Genomic DNA, 19,152 nt, shown 5'->3' with positions numbered 1-19,152 from the left:
CTTTATTGCTCTCAAATTAAAAGTGAAAGAACATTACCCTGCTGGACACTTTTTAATGGTTATTTTACCTCACTCAGTCTGATTGAAGACATGGGGAAGGTTCTCACTAGATACTGAAATACCTTTCCTAAAGATGCAAAAAATGATATTTTGTTTTATTTTGGTTATTTCGGGGGGGGGGGGGGGGGGGCAGAACAACAAGAATCACCTGTCTATCCACAAATCTCCCAAACCTCTAAGACACCAAGAGCACAGCCTTGGCCAGATCTGGCCAAAAACCGTCAGCAGCCCCAGCAGCAATCCCTGCTGGACCTGACCCTGCTCATTTGCACATTACCTGGAGCCTCACCAAAGATTTGTGATGATGGGTAAACATGAAAGTTAGACATCCTCTGCGCTATTCTCCTGTTCAGCAATTTTACCACCAGACACCCTATAGTACTCCGACTTTGCAATGTTCCACGTTCTCTGGAGTTAGGAGCTCAGACCAAGAGAGGAAGGACAGAAGGTGGAAACATTGGCGTTCCTGGCCAGGAACTGTCATCATCTTAGAGATATGAGTTCCCCCAACAGCTAAGGCAACCTCATGTTCTAAAGTCTTTGGCTTTTTTGACTGCTAAATATCCATTTGGACAACATGCCACCACCTTAGCCTAGGAATCGGCTTGGTTTGCCAGATCCCATGGAAGGAGACCTCTTGCCGACAGCCGCTCGCAGAGATTTCCGATGCTGATCTGCTCTGCCGTGATCCGTTTTCCTAACGGTACTGGAGACTAAACCGAGCCACCAAATGTCAACGTGAGCTACCAAAGAATCTGCCCCAGCAAAGAAATTTGCATAAAATAAAAGTTATATTCCTGCTAACAAAACACTAGTATTTAACTATTTATTTGTCTCCTCATTGGACACACCCAGGTTTTTACTCTTTGGAGGTTTTTTTCATTACAGAAACTTGGGCTGCGCAATTTAGATCCTGCATTATCTCAATGTCAATAAGTATCATCTTTTCCTAAAGAAAAAGCATGCCATATTGCAGTCAACCTAAGTCATAACTCAAGACAACACAATCATGTCATAATATAATTTTATACAATGAGATTTTATCTGTTGTTATTGAGGGTCATTGAATTCCGTCTGTCAGTGTTATGTTATTGAATAGGTTCAAGCAATAGTTTGTACTGATTATCAGAAAGTATGTTTAAAAACTGTCACTATGTTTACATCCTTTGGGGTTGCATTTGAATTATGCAGATAAACAGGATCAAGCAGTGTAATGCAATGAAGTACAATTCCTGTGAGAAACTGCAGAATAAAGTTTATACGAGTTTTTCTGGAAAAAAAGGACTTTGTACATGCTGGCTCTGTTTTAAATGTAAAAGACCGGGTATACATAGAGCACATTTAGACTTCTTGATGCTAAGCATACAGTGTATTCCCAGATGAAAAACAATGACCACAAAAGAAACACTTCATTATCCAGTGTGAAAAGTTACACACATGCAAGAATAATTGTTTACAGCTGTATTAATTTGAATTTTTAAAATATTCAAAAATTATTCAAATCCATTAGGTCAACATGGTCAAGGAAAACATTTTTATTGTGGGCAAAATTCATGTTAGGGTAAACTGCCAACTGCAATTTTTAATTACGCAATACAAAATTTCCTAACAGTGAATAAGAATGTAAACCACATCATATTTTTTCTTAACTACCTAATTTTTCTATTTTAATATACAATTTAAAATTCATTGCATCTTGGTTAATTAAATAAATTATCCATTTGGAAAAAAGACAATTCAGTGTGCCTACTGGAGCTGAACACAACAGCGCCAGTTGCAATTGTATATTTTGTTTAATTTGAATAACGTTTTGTTTTCATATATTTTCTATTAAGAATATTTTAGTCATGTTCCTATGAACATGTTCACTTTTTCATAGGCAATTTTTAAGTAACAAGATAATGAACACTAAAGGAAACACATATTATGTGCAAATTTATTCTCTTGGCTGTTTGGCTTAGATAATATACTGAAGTATAACCAGAAATAGCACTAGCACTCCCACTAGGTTTCCAGTTAAGACACTGCACTTTGGTTAAGCACACAATTTTTCTGTTGCTGGTAAGAGATATCACCAGCCTGTTTAGCAGAATTTGGAAGAGTCTTTCCTAATTGCTATTTTCTAGTGATAACTGTTTTCCTAAGAATAAAACAAAGGTATGTATTATGTTGCTCAGAGAAATGAAAAACAAAATAAAAAATGAAAATTCAGTCATCTTCACGTTTTATATAATCAAGAATAGATCTTCTTTAGGGTACACGATCATAGTCTCCATCTGGATATTCATATTTACTTATGCAGAACATCAAATGAATTCAAGTGCACATACTAATAGTTCCCAAGATAACTTAGAATCTAAATACAGTTTTTATAGTAGAGGTACTGAGGATAGTGTGGAATTAGAGGGCAAAATACCTTGAAACATTCTGGTAATACTCGCGTGATTCCTCTTTCCTCCTCGCAAAAACATATTTCAGCTATCTATGAGTAGTCTAGAAAAGATATTATTTGGAATAGTTATGAAAACACAACAATTGATCAACCTGGAAATTGGATATTTGGGATAAATCCTAAACAGTCACAGAACAAGTACCAAAATACATGCTTTTGCATGGGCAATAAAGATTACATTATACCTGACTTTCTAAACAACTTGAAATAATATTCAAGGAAAAATAAGCTTCCTCACGGACAATTGCAAAAGAGGAAAATCAGACTAAGACGTGGAAGTGAATTATTTGCTTTGATTAGCACACAAGGCGAGAGGTGGTCCTCGCAGCACGCAGACTGTTTTTTAACCAGCAAAGTTTCCTACTTGTTGATCCCATGGCAAAAATATCACCTTGATGTGATCTTTTCCAAAAACAGAATCCAGGAAATGTATTCGTTACAAGGATGAGAGCTACAAACCCTGTACGGAATAAGTATCTAAATGGCCCAAGTTACATCACACCAGCCAGCTCATCACAACATTGCACGATTCATACCTGGGAACAACAGACATAAACATAATGTGAGTTGGCAACAAAAGGAGGCGGAAAACTTTGCATTCTCTTTGTATAAACTCAAAGGGGAATATTAAGCTGAAAAACTACATTACTTATAGAAGATGGTTGCACGGCTCTTGAGAGGATTTTTCTTTGCATTCACACAGCAAGAATGTGTTTCAGCCTAATGCATTAGATTCATTTGTTTTGTTGAGTCCAGCTAATGGGATGAAGATAAAGTGACTTCTAGGCAGAAAACCTTGTTAATCAAAACCAATTTGGGCCACTTGTACATGTTGTTCTGACTTTCTGAGTAGAAACTTCCATTTTTCACAAGAAACGCACATGCATGCAACAAAAAATTTACCAGATTGCATTTAATTTTTGGACAGCTACTCATAGTGTGAGTATATGAATGATTTTATCTGAGATATCACCTATAGGCAGATTTTTCCTCCCTAAAACAAAAGCCCCTTATCTTCGGGAAAGACCTCTTTCTAGTTTAAAGGCTAATTCCAAGATGTAGTTATAAATAGATTCTCTTCTTGATATATTTTGCAGAAATTTGTGTGACTTGATTGCCTACTGGAAGCCAGGTCCACATCTTGGAGAGAAGAAAACCTGAAGAAAATCGCCTAAAACTGTGCTTAAAGCAGAATAATTTTGCATGCTGTGGTTGCTCCTGGTGCCTTAATGATTGGTAGCTTGACAGTTTTAATACATTATCTTAAGAGACAAGGCGAAGGACTGTGCCACTGCTGAGGCAGGCACGAGAATGAAGTAAATGGCCAATAAGCATTTTGATCTCTTTGGAAATGTCATCTTTTCCACAAAATATTAAGATTGTATGCTGCAATAAAAGACACTTAGGAGGAGAGACTGTTAATATTAAAAAACTAAGCAACAGTAACTAATGAAGCAGTCTAATGTTTGTGAGTGAGAAGTAAATGTAAATTTGCCAGGGACATTTATTAAAAGTAAAAGCAGAAAAGCGTTGAAGGCAATAACTTGCATTTGTGTAAAATGCATAAATTAATGAATTCTTTGTGGAAGCCTTTTTATTCTGATTAATAAATCCTCTCTTACCATTACAGCCCAAACAAAGACATTAAGAAAAGAACCAGGCCATATTTCCTCCTTTACCTGTTTACATAGTCCCCTGCTTTGCTCTTATGCTGTATTTACATTTAATTACGAGGTCAGAGTTAACACCTTATCACTGTATCTATTCGACTGCTAACACTGCGCTTACATTTAAAACAACATATTTTTTCCTGGAACGACGCACCTATTAATATATATTGGCGTTAGGGCCAGCATCCTCAAACAGAATATTAAACACCACCACCTCTGAAGCCCACCTTGTACTTGGTGCCACTGAGTTAACTTCAAGCAGCACAATTTTTTTTTTTTTTATAGCCTTAGAGAAGTGTAGCGGTTGCAATTCTCTCCTTCGTTTCTACAGCTGGCAAAAGGAGTCCCCACGCTGTGGAGTATTTGGGGCGTATACGCCTGGTTTTGGCTGCGGTCCTGTGCCGCGGCTCAGCCCAGCTGGCAAAGAAGCATCACGTCCCGCGGCGCGATTACAGGGAGACAGGCATCACCTTGGCATTGGGCTTGGGTTTGGAGCAAAAGCAACGCATCATGCACCTCCTCGGGAATTTTTTTGGGGGGGGACATCAGCATGGAGCACGGTGCTCGGCAAAAGCCATCCTGGAGGATGCAAGGGATGAGCAGGGTCAGTGCTCCAAAAGGAAATCAGGTGAATGGGAAACGCTAACAGGGAAAGAGAAAATGCTCCAAAATGTTGTTTCCGAACGGCCCCACTGGAGACACACACACCAGCTACGTACCTCATCTGATGATTTTTTTTGGTCTGGGTGGGGTTTTTGGAGGGTGGTGGCTTTTTAAACAAGAGCACAGTGCAGTTTATGCTTTGCTGTCTAGCAGTAGCTCACGGCACTAAATCTCTACCCCCTTTTACACACAAACACCTGTATTTGCCTTTATTTCTCCCTGTCCTTGTTCTTGGGAAGTGGAGAGGCTGTGTTAAGGCAAGTCGGTGTACAGCAATAGCAGATTTAACAGAGCCTACCTGTGCCCCTCTTTTCTTTGCAAATTCAGACAAACTAATTGTCAGATTGTCCACATCCATCTAGAGGAGTGTGAAACTCTCTGTTTAGTCTGGGGGTTTAGTTCTCCATCTGTTTATGTTTCCTCTATACTGGGTTAAAATCTCTGAGCAAAACTAAAAATCTGCTTGAAGAGGGAGTAAAGTCAGTCAACAGAAAGTTTTGCAGAGTTTCAAATGAATTATTAAGTCACTTTCTGAAGTCTACAGAAAGAAACCTAAAACTACCCTTGGGATTTCAAACTCCAGTGAACTTGGTCAGTGCTCTGCATCCCTAACAAGTCTTGTAATCAGACCAAGGGGCTTCTTTGTGGACCTTTTTTTTCCTCCACCACTCTAGTAAACACATCTCTTTTTATCCCACTTACTTTTGTTTGCACGGTCCATGTATTTCTTTATCTGTGTTTTCAAATGCTGTTAAACTCCCCTCAGTATTTCTGAAGAAAGTCTGAAACTCAGTAACTCGGTATTCCCGAGGCAACCTGCAATAACAACCAGCTCAGGATTGCAAAGGATACTCAGTCAGGAAAGGGATTTCATTTCTAGTGGGCAATTGCAAACAACAAGGGAAATATTATTTTTTTAAATTAAGATAAATACCTTAAATGGTGTACTATTAAAATAACGTGCCCAGCTTACACAGACCTAAAAAAAGAGGCCACTATCAAATTTTCTCTCTTTAGGGATATGCTCTCGTTACCAGTACAGGAACATTAATCACACTGAGACTGCCTGTTGGAGTTGCACTTAAAAAACGGTCCCTTTGTCCCCATCTACCTGGCAGCCCCTCTTCACCGCGACCGCCAAGGCTTCCAGCACCGCTCCTCTCCGACGACCGCTTCATTGTGGGGTTACAGGGAGCGGGATGAAACTCCTTGTTCTCTCCTTAACACCGGTAATCTAGTTGCTATATCATCCCCAAACCACTGTACGCATCTGTAAATGCCACCCACTGCACTGCGCCCAAACGGGCTGCCTCCTGCACCCACTTCTGTGTGCCTTAGACGGGAGCTTCTCTAGAGTAAGTACTACAAGGCTAATAATGGGACAGGGCTAGATGGGCTGGAGAAAAAAAAAAAAAAAGCAGGAGATGAGCACAAAGAATTGGATTTCTGCAAGGAGCCAGTGCGGCACGTTGACCTCGGGCACGGAGAGATGTAAAGCCGGTGCTGTGGGTTATGTGAAATCGCACTGAGAGCGCGCCAAGAACAGACCCGGCTTTGTGGGTCAATATGTTGGGGCAAAACTGGCGTGGTAAAGCCTGTCATACACCTGCGCCGTTCTCATTTAGCAGGTGGGCCTCTGGATAGAAAAGAAAATAAATAACCAACACTGAAAGCAACAGTCCTGTCCTCTATTCTGCAGGTCACATTACTTATATACACTAAGTAAGGCAATGAGAAAATAATGGCATGCAATAGAGTTAAAAGTGAATGCCTTCATCCTTTTGTTGTTTATCAGTTAACAGAATGACATTATAGAGATGCTTTATGTATTTATTGAAAGGGGAGAAACATCTATCAAAGCTCATTTTAGCTATTGTTACTGCCATCAGACTTGTTCTCTTCTGCCATGAGCTAGAACAGGACTGTCAGCGAGAGATGACTGATATAGGCAAATGATTTTGCATCATTTGAGATACATACAGAAATATAATCATACCCAAGGTCAAACATTAGAAAAAGGTTGGGCATTTGGGGCAATGAAAGCAATGCTGTCAGATATTGAAATCTCAGCAGGAGATTCAGCTCCATTAAAACTGAATACACAATTACTTTCAGCTTGCTACTTTCCATGCATGTATAACTAGTTTGTTCATCTTGGTGCCCCCTGTGTTAGAAAAGGTAAGATTTGAATATTTTGAGGAATGGGTATGATACTCCTTTCACAGGAGTCTACATAAGTGATAAAATGACTATATAATACGTATGCAACTGGTGAAGCACTTCAACAATTAATCTACCTTGAAAAAACAGACCTAAGAGATACAAGTAACTGGCTCTGACCAGGTATCTTTAAATTCTCCACAAGTATTTGGCTGACTTTACGTGAGTGGCCTTCCAGAAGATGCTCCTTTGGTGACCAGGAAAAGAAAGGCTCGGCGTGCCGGCTAAGCAGTGCTGTTGGAGTGGTACGACGAAGAAACAGAACCAGAGGAAAGAAAGGAGGAGAGAAACTAATGAAAGAACATTTGGAGAATGAATTGTAAGTGGATATTAAAAATGGCAAAGCGGAAAGATGACGGGAAGGGCTTGTCTCAGAGTGGGGATTGCACAGGGGGAGTGAAGAGAAACTGCTGGAGTTACTGGAGTGTTCAAATCCGGTTATTTTCAAAAGCTTCACTAGTTATCAATAAATTGTACAGGTATGAAAGAAACTCCATGTGCACTTGGCTACTTGTGCTACGCTCTGCCTGTTGATCCATCTCTGATGAGACACTTCTGATCTTAGAGCTGCCCAAAGAGCTTCAAACTACAAACATTTATGAAAAAAAATCATCCTCTTAAGGGATGCTTCCTCCAAATCTGGGCTTTTTTTCCAAGAGAGAACACTAGCTCAAGGTTATCATTCAGGCATTTCAGACTCCAAGATCAGTGACGGTCCAGTATTTTGTGATCTCAGGATCAGGCTAAAGAGATAAGCCTTCTGATCTTGACTTAGAAACTAAATAATTCTTGTAATATTGGGGAGATTCTGCATTTTTATGTGCTTTTTTTATTTCTGAGATTTCTACACTGGAATTCAAAAAGGAACCTAATATTAAAGTTCCAAATTTTAGAGAAAAAACAAGATCCTCATCACTTTCAACTTACATTTGCACATTTTAATGTTAAGAAATTGTACAAGAGTGAATTATATGGTTATGAAGTTTCCTGTATTGACGGTAGCCTCTACACATCTTCAACTTATCTTATCCATGTATTTCATACCATCGTTTCCTGATCCACCATTTAGTTATGAGTATCAGTGTAACATGTAATGCCAGGAACATACAAATCATTTCATTTACCATGTGCTTTTGACATATTACCATGCAGAGTTCAGGCAAATTAATTTCTAACAGTACTCCCAAAATTTCTAATTCACACGGAATTTTTCAAGAAGCAAACATTATTAATAAATAATTTGGATTAATATTAAATAGTTTTATTATTTATTGAAGTTATAATAAATAAAAAATATCCATGTTGTGCCCCTCAACTATTCCAGTATGATGAACAGTAAGATATTCATCTACATTCACAGCTGCAAATACCAGAGAAACATTGGGAACATCATTTCCTTTTCCCTGCTAAAGCATTTGTTCTCCACCTGCAAAGGCTTCAAGGCACCACACTAAATGAAAAAAAAAAATTTCGAATTTTGAATTTGGAATAGATGGGAAACACTATTTCTTTTTTACAGATTTTTACCCATGGTGACTTTTACCTCCTCTCAGTTAGGGAGTACCTGGACCCATGGACTTACTTCACCATTGGCAGTTAGGTGACGTGTCACTCATTCACTCTTAAATCCCCCAACCACTTTGTGTGCAGTTCTTCTGCTCATGCATTCTTCTGCATATGTATCCTAAGCCATAAGCAGCAACAGAAAAGATGGTATAACACTTTTTGAAATCACCTCTGTCATTGTTTTCTTGTTTTCCTGTACAAACAACACAATCCCCCCTAGCCAACATATCTCACTTTATATACTTGCAGCAAAAATTACACCAGCTGTAGGAACCTGGTGTGCCACGTACTGGAATTAAAGATGTGCCAGGGCAGCACTGACAGCCAGGTGATGTTCTCTACGCCAGAAGACACAGCACAACATGTTACGAAGAAGCGAAGATCCTGTATGCACCCAAAAATCCAGTTTTCTGAAGTAGTTGGTCTAACACGAGTTGTTTTGTCTCCCTGCAATCCTGGTCTCTTTTATGTTACCAGCCACCCTCCTCCCCTCTCACGTGGTACCTAAGCAGACCAGAACCCTTGCGCTTCCCACATGGTCTAAAAGAAAAATAAAATTAAAAGTTACTACCTGTCACAGCTCTGTGGTTAACTACACCTTTCACATCGGCATCTCCACGGAGCATCTCTGGGGTCACGGGCCCCCAGGCGTGTTCTTCCCCAGGTGGGAACCTGCATCCTTCCACCTGGGGACCACGGTGTGAAGGCTGAGCTTCCCTTACCATCCCCTGCCGACAACCCTCCTCAGGCTGACCCAGTATTTCTCCTTGCAACTTCTTATTACCAAACACAGAAATAACGATAAGGTATAGTTCTGCTTCCTTAAAAGGAAAAACATATTTTTGAGAAACATCTCCTAAAAAACCACACCAGCTTGGCTGTGTTACCCGGCAGCAGTATAAGAGATACGGGTAGACATTCACCTTTCTTAATTCCAGGCAGTGCCTCCAGCTATGTCTGCCAACCCAGCCCATCCCTTTCTTTCTTTGGGAAGCCTCTTGAGCCAAAACAAGACAACTATTAAAATATTTAATTCTTCTAGCTGGCCAAAGCTTGCTGATTTACAGCAGTTACTCCAACTCCTCTTCCCTGGGGACTCCAGGGACTCAAGTCATGTGCGTAAACAAGTGCACATGTACATGTGTGTACATATATGTGTGAAGGAGAGAGATCACCTAAAGCACTGGTAGAGCAGTCTTTTTCTATTTTTAATTTTATTTTTTACTGCTCCACATGTCCATGGTGTCTAACACATCTCAACGGTCTTTGAAGTTTCCATGCTTTCAAGGTCTCACATCTGTCACGCTATCAGTACCCTGCCACAGATGAAAAGAATATAATTATGGATTTAGTGTAATCATTGATTTCTGGGCTCCAAATCATTCAAAGAAAGGTCACAAGTCCACATGGCTGCCCCTTAGGAAAAGGATTTGCATCTGACTATTTTATTTAGCTGAAGACACCCCCAATTAAACATCGAGTCTCTTCTCTTCGGGCTCTGCACCTGAGGCAACTTGAAGACGACGGATCAATCTTCCCCACGCCAACTGTGCCTTATTTGCACCGAGCTGACACCGCTCCCACCTGTTACAGGCAGCCGCGGTGACTTTTTTTGCTCGCTAGCCCCCTTTCATTTGCTCGGCAGCATCTCCCTTTGGAGAACTGCCACGGCAGGACGTGGAGGACGTGCATCTGAGGAGCTGCACTTTTGGGAAGGTGGCAGGGTGCCAGAAGATTGTGCCTGAAGCAGGGGAGCTGCTGTCAACCCTTCAAACGTTTAACTTACTGCAGTTCTCGGAGATCCGCAGTGCAGATGTAAAGACATAATTTTGCCCACAGTGTTTGGATTAGCAGTAAATCTACTAATCCAACACAATATCCAAGGGGGCATGGCTAGATCTATGGGTTCATAAATTCACACCACTCCTTTTATTATTCTGGGCCCCAGATGGTTTCGAATGGGCACGGGCATAATGAGATCTTGGAAGACATTATTATATTCTTAGGTCAAAATTCTCAGTCCAATCTCTTTTATCAGGCTCAGAGCCTTTGTGTCCCTGAAGTGCTAATACTTTATGCTGATTGACTATGCAGGCTTCGGTGGGAGTTCACATTATTTTTGATACAATTATTATTGACAGCAAAAACTCCACAAAAAAAGAATCCCATTTTATATTACTTATGGTATCACACTGTCTGGAAAATACAATGCCTGAGTCCTTCATTATAGTTATGTTTTCATAACAAAACAGATGAGAGGGGGAAAAAGAGGGCAGGATAAAAGTATTATTTTAGTAACGGGAAGACAAAGTATGAGCTTGATCATAAAGACTAGTGAGCTTTATAAACGCATCTTTGAACTGAATGAGGCTTTTTTTTTTTTTTTAAATAAATGGTTCTTTGAACCTGGCAGTTGTAAGGAAGTGAAACAGAACAAACTTTGAAAAGTGTGCTTTTCTGAGTCTCCTTACACCATATCTGGCTGAGAGTACAGGTGGCCAAGCACAGAAAGTTCCTGCCAATTTCTAAAGTTACACTTTTATCCACTAAACAAGCATCCTGATCCGGGTTACCAAACAGGGCACTCAACAGGAGCCTCAAAGCACACATATTAAATATCACTTATTCCACAGCCTGGGCCATCCAGCTTAGTAAAGCTTGATCTAATACTGTTTCACCCTTTTCCTGTGCTCACTGGATTTTGGGTAATGGACCTTCCCGGGAGACTACTCTCAGAAAGTATCTTCTTGTAGAGAGTGGATGCACATGCTTCTATTTTAAAAAGCACATGTTCAGCACATTTCGCTTTTGTGAAATGGAATATGGTTTAAGTTTGTTTCAATAAAAAAAGGGATTCTGCTGGAAGGACTTATGTCAAAGTGCAAAAGGTTTTATACACAATGAATAGATTTTTTTCTTTTTTCTCTTGAGGGCCAAAAAGGAGACACTAAAATGAAATCTTTCTGCCACAAAAACAGTTGCTGTTTTACACACAGAGAATCTACAAGGCGGCTTGTTATGAATTCTCCATCTTTGTATTTATTTTGGATTAGACTGATTTAATCTAAGAGTCACATCAAGAAAGCCAGACCTCATCTTTAATGAGAAACCTAATATGTATTCACAGTAAACACTTTAAATGTCAAAGTTTAATGGACAGTATTCAAAGGCCATTATTATAGTAACTATGCTTTTATATCAGCATGGCTGATGAGGAGTAATTCTTTTAAAGGCACTCTTCAAAAAAAAAATCAATATAAATGTTAAATAATATCATAAAAAAATCCCTACAGTGCATCTTAATACAGAGGAAAGACAGTAACAAAAACCTACGTAACCAGTAGATCCAAAATCAAGCCTTGGCAATGACTATCAACATGAAAAGAAGTACGAATTGTGTGAGTACGGTGCCAGGTACCAGCGAGCGCTATGAGCAGAACAAACTTGTATTCAGCCTTCTTGTCCCCCGAGCTAGCGTCTAAACCCACGTCGGCCTCCCTGAGCTCGGCTGTTCCCTGCTCTGTGCCGTCTTCCTTCAGGTCCTTCTCACCCAAAGAGACATCAGCCACACTCATACAGTATATAGACATATGCATCCCCTAGGAGTAATTTCTTAGTGCATAATTTAAAAATTCTGCATAGCAAAACCGAAGAGAGGAACCTTATTCCTGGTATAAAAACTCCTAGAGTCTCCCGTCTTACTAACAGGAGCCTCTTCCCTGGGTCTTCCAACAAGACACAGCGTGGGGGGTGCTGGGGTGGAGACCTCGACCCAGCTCTCCCACGCGAGATCCCTGGGATCATTTTCGCTTGAGCTCCGACTAGATTGTACTGACTAAAACCAGCATCTCGATCTGCTTCTTTGGCAATAACTCCCTGCACGGTCTGATCCATCCTTTGTCCAAACGCTTTTTATGCGTCCTGCATTTCCATACATACTTTATGCCCATTATATCACAGTCCATTTGCAGATCTATGGTGGACACGCACATTTTCTCAACAGTATTTAAGGAATGCACGTATAGCAGTTTCATAAAGATCCTTACGCATATTCCAGCGTGATTATTGTTCACTGAAACAGAAGGTGGAAAAGCTCTGGTGTGCCTGTGCGAAGATCTGTCTTGATCTGGAAGGAATTGCTTCATACATTAGTCACAAAATCGAAGGCTGTGACATCATGATGTTTATCAGAAAGAAGAAAGCCTGTTCAAGCAGACTCAATTTTTATTTGCAGTCATGGATATGTCTACCAATTTCTAGATAATTTTATTTAATTGCATTTAGAATCAATTAAAGCAGTTCATTTATACGGAATGATGTAGCCACCAAAAGCTACTGTGTACTCATTCCCTACACTGAGAAACTTTCCCTTTGGCAGCAGGGTTGAACTTTAAAGGGAAGTGATAATCGTTACATTCATGTGTACTGAGAAAGGCACCAAAATAATTCCTTTTCAAACAGAGAGATCAAAACCTCTGGTTTATGGGGATTCAGTCTCAGTAACTAACACAATGCTGTGCTACTTTATCTGGACATGCAGAAACTACAGAAATGGGGAAAAGAAGATAATTTCTTTTTCCAAGTGTTGTTACAATATGGAGTCACTTGAGGAAAATGAGTAATTAATGCATATTTATTTAATTTGCTGGCTAACCTTTGTGTATTTGCTATTTCATTTTGGTTACATCTCTGCTCCAGTCTCAGTTGCCTATGGTTAATAAGGGAGAATACACTGCAGATAACCTGCAAGCCTGGAATTTCCAGAATTATCCTTAAACGATTCTTAGAGAACAGCAAACGGTACAAATGTTAATTAGTTCTGACTTATTTTGCTCTGTAGTACGCATCTCTCTCGTTTTGTTGCCAGCTGATAATAAAAGGATCTAGTTCTTTGGCAATGAATACTGACAGCAGCGGAGTGGCATGAAACTGTTGTTGTATACGTAGGACCTGGTTCTCTGCTAACTAATTTCACTACAAATCAGATCTGTCTCTGCTGAAGTCTACAGTTTGCACTGACGCAAACCATGTCGTACCGAGGGATAGATGAGGTCCGTACACTGCACGTGTAAATGAAGAAAGTGTCAGCCCTAAAAGTCTGCTATTGATACCCACCAGCCACAGCAGCCACTTAAAAGGGATGTGGCATTGATTATCTGTCGGTTGCACGCTCAAGCTCTCGGCTCAAATTTTTCAGATAACAGCAGAAATGAACAAACTTTTCGTCTGAAGCATGCCAGCTAGTTAAAAAAAAAAAAAAAAAAAAGGATAATAAATTCTTCAGTGAGGCACAGTTTTGCCACCTTGTGTTTGTGGAATCCTTGAATATTCCTACGAAGCACTCACCAGCCAAAGACGGACAATACTCAGAAACAGTCAGGATTGGCCTCCCAAAACTTATTACCCTCTTCTTGACCTTTGAAAAGAACTATGTGGCTACTACTCTGAAAGAAGTTAAAAAGCGCTGATTGATCACAAATAAGAAATTTGTGAAATCCACAAAAAATGCAAAAGCAAACAAACAACAAAAAATTACTACTGCATTTTAGTATCTGGATTAAAATACATGGAGTGTACTTGATGAAATAGCATATGTGAAGATGCTAAGAAGAGATGCAGTATCATCTTCAAATGTTAAACAGTACATTAAGAACATGCAAGCAAAAATTCTCCAAATAACTTTAAAATATTTGTTAGCAGTTGTCCTCTCAAATTGCAAATTTGCATTTTTCTGATAGGCTGTATTTGCATTTAAGAAAAAAAAAATCTGGAAGTGATTGTCCTTCACCTCTCCTTTTTTTTTTTTTTTCTCCCAGCAAAACCTAGCTGCTCTTTGGACATCTCAGAGCCACAGAAAGACGTCAGAAGCCTGGACAGTCCTTACACTGCTATCTTGTGCCTCAGGATCAGCCAAATGGGGGGTCCCTCAAGTCAAAAGTGGGAAGGGAGAGGTCAGCCCCTTTACTCGCACCCATTTGCTGGACAATTTTGCATTGCTGAGGATCAGCTACTCAGCTTAATGATGTTATAATACTGTGAGTTTAGATCCATGCCTGCTGTGCCTGCTTTCTGAGGAGTCAGAAATGAAAGTAACGGGAATCTGTTTTTCTTGTATTTAATATGTTAGGTCACGTCCTTTGTTCAGTTTTAGATCACAGAGATTACAGAATTCTCTCTCTCTCCAAAACTTTGAATCATTTTCTCACATGTGATATTGTTAAAATTACTTTCTGGCCTCTTTTCAAATGGTGGTTGCTGAATGATATACACTGAATACTAAATAAAGTGAAACTTTAAATATCCTGTGCTCTGTGCTTGTACCATTCAGCCTTGGAATGTGCTAATTCTACGTGTTCAGAAGACAAAAAAGTTCTTTTAATTAGTAGGTGAGCATATAAAGTCAATGCTATTGTAACCTTCGAAAAGCTGCTGATGTGTAAGAAGGAACTTTGCTGGGTGCCTCTGACACTATGAAAAGAAAGTATCACATAAACAGAAGGTGTGATAAAGGGTAGCACGAGAAATTGGCTCATTTCTGATTCTAGGATCTATTGTTACATGGAATGAGAAATGGATGAAAACCTATCAACCCCAATGCCAAGATTATGCAAAGCTAACTGATGCAAAAGCAAAGCCACAGAGTAAGTGAGAGCTGCCTCGCACAGTGGCCAAAAGTATTAGAAAACAGATGTATTTTCCAATAAAGTAGATCTGTAAAACAATTGATAACTGAGATGAGTTTGAACCTGGATTTTCTCATGACAGTTGCTGTTCTGTTCACAGCACTGAAAATGGGTGAACAACAGTGCAGCTGGTTTTTTGGGAGGTTGTTTTTGGGGTGGGGGGTTTTTTGGGTTTTTTTTTTGTTTGTTTGGGTTTTTTTAGGATTCCATCAGAGATTATTGGCATCTTCCTTAAAAAATAATTTTTTTTTTCCACATTTCCACATTTTGGTTGTTCTTGCTTCAGTGACAAACTGCTCCTGCAAGAAAAGTAGCTCAAAAACACTTTTCAGCCTGAGCAACTAAAAATAATCCAACCCTTTTCAGCAAAACCTGAAGTTTTGAGATGCTTTACAAAGAGCTATTCCTTTTCACAGCTAAAGACCACCAGGATAGAGCTGTACTAGAGTTCCTGTCCAGTATCTCACCTAAGGCACTGAGAAAGCTTTAGGTATCTTCCTCTTTTTTTGCCCCAAAACCTCAGGCTATTGTGCCTTCAAAACTATCTGCATTACCAAAATTGGAGCAAATTCCAATGCTATCAGGCTTATTGCTGATGTTTGTCAGGAGGACATCAAAGAATTAAAATGCTTTTTTATGCACATGGACATCGGAAAACATGCATTGCACAGTATTACTGCATGGGTGACGGTTGTAGCCGCTCTCTTCTACATTACATGACAACGTAAGGATTTCACCATTGCCATTTTACTATAAGACATCGGGGTCCAGGTTTTCAGATCCAATTCATTTAATGCTACAAGACCAAGTACACACCTACACCCAACTCCCAAAAGCAAGTTCGCATTCCAGAAGTCTAGGATTTGCTGAGAGTTGTTCGTGTATGGACAGTTCAGCTGTTATGTATTTTTTGCTGCTTTGTCTCCAAAAATGAATCGTACGGCTTAAAGCTTTACAGAGACAAGAACCTGCAATTGTCCCCTGAAATGAAAGACCTAATCATTGAGATACAGCGATTCATGTGTCTTAATCTATTACTGACATATACATGTATATCTGACTTGTAAAATTTACTGGGTGGCTAAATTTGATTCATTTGTTTATAAAAAAGATAATTTTTGTTTGGAAAGTTTACTACAAGTGCATCATTGCTTTGGAAGTATTTCCATTTCCATTTTTTTTTTCCACTTGCTAAAAGACTAAGCATTATCTACTAATAACATGAAGATGCAGAAAAGAAAAGGTCAATTTAATTGGAACTACTATTTCCTGGGGTTTAAAAGGGAAATGTTGAAGCTAAGATGACATTGACAAATTGCTACTATTTATTTAAATTGTGTAATGCAATCTACCAGTAGTTCTATAATCTGCATGTTTGAAGCAGTTGACCCGTCCAACTAATGCAAACAAATTAGCCTCCCGGGTACTAGCTATATCCTATAAGCCATTAAATATCGTAATCTAACATCATTTAATACACAAACTCTCTTAGTTAAAGTGCTATAGTGAATATGTGTTATAAAAATTACAATATGTGGGGTCTAAGCACAGCGGAGCCCAGGTCAGTAAATTTGTCTTTTCTGTCATTCAGGCCAAATGAACGCAATAGCAGCGTGGCTTGGATTTCACCGCGGCTCCCGAGCGCGCCGAGGCTCTACCCAGCAGATATCTTCATTGCCGCGTGATTAATTTCCTCTAAAGTCCAGCACTGTTAAATGTTTTAGTTCAATAGTTCCTACCACTAATATATTGTATAAATTTCATTCCAATAAGTAAATTGGTCTCGTGAAAGTGTTTGCATACTAAATATTTCTAAGAAAATTAAGGCTCTATTGCGCCCATTATACGCAAGCTAGAAACAACTCAGTATTTCTCACTAATTTATAGAAATGCCAGCCCAAAGACATCACAATTCATGCAAATAAGCTCACCTGAAGGGAATGGGGCTGTTTGCTGGAGTAAAATATGAAGAAAACCCGGTGTAATTAGTAAAGCAATAATTCCCACAGAAACCCAATTTTTGGTGTTTTGTGAACAGGGAAAATTGCCAGTTCTCCATTATGATAAATATACCAATAGAAACATATATAATTATTATTTTATCATACTGAGAGGTCTATTTGGGAATTGATCTATGAATAAAGTCCACCTCATGCAGGAGCAAGATCCAAGAGACAGCTCTGAGGGCTACCATGTCTTCCCCTTGATTTCACTTGCCCTTGGATCAGTCCTTAAAAGATTGGCTAGTCAATAGAGTTTCATAAAAGCAAGGAGATAGATAAAGGTAGCATGAAATGATTAAATCAATCAGGAAAGTAATAGTCCTATAACCAAAGGAAAGTCAATAGGTTATATATCACTGACAGGCTATAAAGTCATTACAGGAGCTTATGGGACTGAGTCACACAATTAATTGCCTAAGAAAAATCTGGTTGCAGTAAAAAACCCCTAAATATCTTTTTAGCATATTGATACAAGAAGGGCGATCCTTTACATGAACTTTTCTAGAAGATAACTAAGCAACAACAAAAATACCCCCACAAAACTGAATCCCCTCAAACTACCAAACCATGTGGAAGAAGCTTTTTCCAAGCTGTTACTAAACTTCCTTCTTATAATATATGTTTTCGGTGGAAAAAAAGACCTTATAAATTTATGTTTTTTATAAGAACCAAGCTGAATCTCAGTTTTTCACAATGAAAAGAAACAGATAGGATCAAGTACCACCTATAGAAACTGCAAAATGAGGAGAAAAAAAGAGATGCTGCAGAAATTTGGGAAATCTTACTGCCGGAGTACAGATATTAATAGTTTCACACGCCTGGTTGTGAAAAGCACAATGGATTTGAAGAGCTATCTGAAGGGATTTAATTTCAACGAACATAACAGCGAGAAGGAGCTGAGCAAAGTGCTCTGATTCAGAGAATATGACCTTCCTTGGTAGAGTCATCAACAACTGCTCCAGATCTTCTATATAGAAATATAGAAAATAATCCCCTTTCATTTTAAATATCCTCGTTCAATAAATTCCCAAACCAAAGAGATCTAACCGAATCTGATCATGAGACCCCCATCTCTGCCTCCCGCTGCAGGAACTGACAAGGTGTGACGATTTTACCCATCAGATGTGGTTGTTTTTTCACTACAAAAATTATCATGTATTTTCCTTTCTCTGAGGAGTGATTAGGTGACTCATGGATGAGATCTAGAAAATTGATACTTGTCAGAGGTAAAAACAATGATCAGTGGAAGAGGCAAGTTTACCGTAGGATTGTGATTTTAGTCTTTTTTCATGTTCCTCGCCAAGTTTGGAAGTGTTCTGCTTCTTAACAATCAGCTTATTGTCATCTGCTAAATATTAATTTCTCCTGGCTTAAGATCTTTTAAATTGAAATTACGTTACAAGGTGATTTGAAAGGTAAGTCATTCAACCTTTTCTGAATTCTGGTACAAAAGCATATGCTCTTTAACACAACCAATACCGGCTGGTGGTTGCATTTTCCCTTTCTATAGTGTATTGCAATGCCTTGGACCTGCATTAAACACACTATTACCTTGAGAAATCCAAATTACTTTGCAGGTTAGTTCAACTTAAAGTTAGGATTTACAGAGAAACATTTACAGAGAAACAAATCCACATTAACATGAGTGATAACATATGAGGTATTTTAAATGAATAGTAATTAAAATTTAGTAGGATGATAATACGGTAATTAAATATCAATTGTTTGCGCAGGACCACTTATTGAGTTTAATAAGTATGTAAAAGATATTAATCTAGTTGTCATGCAATTACCTCATTGAGGGGGAGTGGGAATATGTGCGCGTGTGTGTGTGT

At 39.1% G+C, this 19,152-nt stretch overlaps 1 long non-coding RNA gene across 3 annotated transcripts in view; it reads right to left on the bottom strand.

Annotated features, from left to right (window-relative positions):
* LOC138690757 (uncharacterized) overlaps positions 1-19,152 on the bottom strand; it is a 73,129-nt gene that overhangs the window by 27,220 nt on the left and 26,757 nt on the right. Inside the window, exon 2 of one of the 3 annotated variants that reach the window (XR_011329543.1) lies at positions 2,477-2,553. The exons of the other annotated variants lie outside the window; for them this stretch is intronic. This is a non-coding gene — a long non-coding RNA (uncharacterized lncRNA). The remainder of the gene's footprint in view (positions 1-2,476; positions 2,554-19,152) is intronic. 3 annotated transcript variants of the gene reach the window in all.

Source organism: Haliaeetus albicilla, chromosome 23 (assembly GCF_947461875.1).
Source record: "Haliaeetus albicilla chromosome 23, bHalAlb1.1, whole genome shotgun sequence".
NCBI classification, from domain to species: domain Eukaryota; kingdom Metazoa; phylum Chordata; class Aves; order Accipitriformes; family Accipitridae; genus Haliaeetus; species Haliaeetus albicilla.
Note: the sequence above shows the minus strand (reverse complement) of the source record. Positions and strands in the feature narration are given on the sequence as shown.